The sequence below is a fragment of the Schistocerca cancellata genome, chromosome 5 (assembly GCF_023864275.1).
Source record: "Schistocerca cancellata isolate TAMUIC-IGC-003103 chromosome 5, iqSchCanc2.1, whole genome shotgun sequence".
Taxonomy (NCBI): Eukaryota; Metazoa; Arthropoda; class Insecta; order Orthoptera; family Acrididae; genus Schistocerca; species Schistocerca cancellata.
This window is the reverse complement of record NC_064630.1, coordinates 582,116,970-582,117,729: the sequence shown is the minus strand read 5'-3', so window position 1 is coordinate 582,117,729 and position 760 is coordinate 582,116,970. Positions and strand designations below refer to the sequence as shown.

The window sequence follows — 760 nt, the reverse complement described above, 5'->3', positions numbered from 1 at the left end:
ATGGTTATGACGGCTGCTTGGAGATCATTTGCAGCCATTCAAGGGCTTCACGTTCCCAAACAAAGATGATTTCTTATGGATGACAATGTGCCATGTCACCGGCCCACAATCGTTCGGCGGTTGATTTGAAGAAAAATCTGGACAATTCTGGATAATGATTTCGCGACACAAATCGTGTGACACGAATCCTATCGAACGTTTATGGAACATAAATTATGCAGGGTAAAAGGAGGTACGACAGGACATTAGGAGGTGTTCCATGACTTTAGTCACCCCAGTGTTTGCCACTGTTCTAATAACACGGGCGACAACGGCCTTGCCGCAGTGGATACACCGGGTCCCGTCAGATCACCGAAGTTAAGCGCTGTTGGCGTGGCTGGCATTTGGATGGGTGACCGTCCGGGCGGCCATGCGCTGTTGCCATTTTTTGGGGTGCACTCAGCCTCGTGGTGCCAATTGAGGAGCTACTCGACCAAATAGTAGCGGCTCCGGTCACAGAAAACCATCATAACGACCGGGAGAGTGGTGTGATGACCACACGACCCTCCTATCTGAATCCTCAACTGAGCATGACACGGTGGTCGGATGGTCCCGATGGACCACTTGTGGCCTGAAGACGGAGTGCTTGTAATAACACCAAATTTTATAGGTACGCCGACTAGACTACAAGATCTCGTCTCACGACAGTCCAAATGCATATCTTGCAAGCCACCACACGGTGCATGGCGGAGGGTACATTGTAGCACTGTTATCTTGTATT

General features: G+C 50.0%; 1 pseudogene; it reads left to right on the top strand.

Moving 5' to 3' along the window:
* The first annotated feature begins 306 nt into the window (after positions 1–306).
* On the top strand, positions 307–423 carry LOC126189330 (5S ribosomal RNA; annotated as a pseudogene).
* Positions 424–760: the final 337 nt, after the last annotated feature.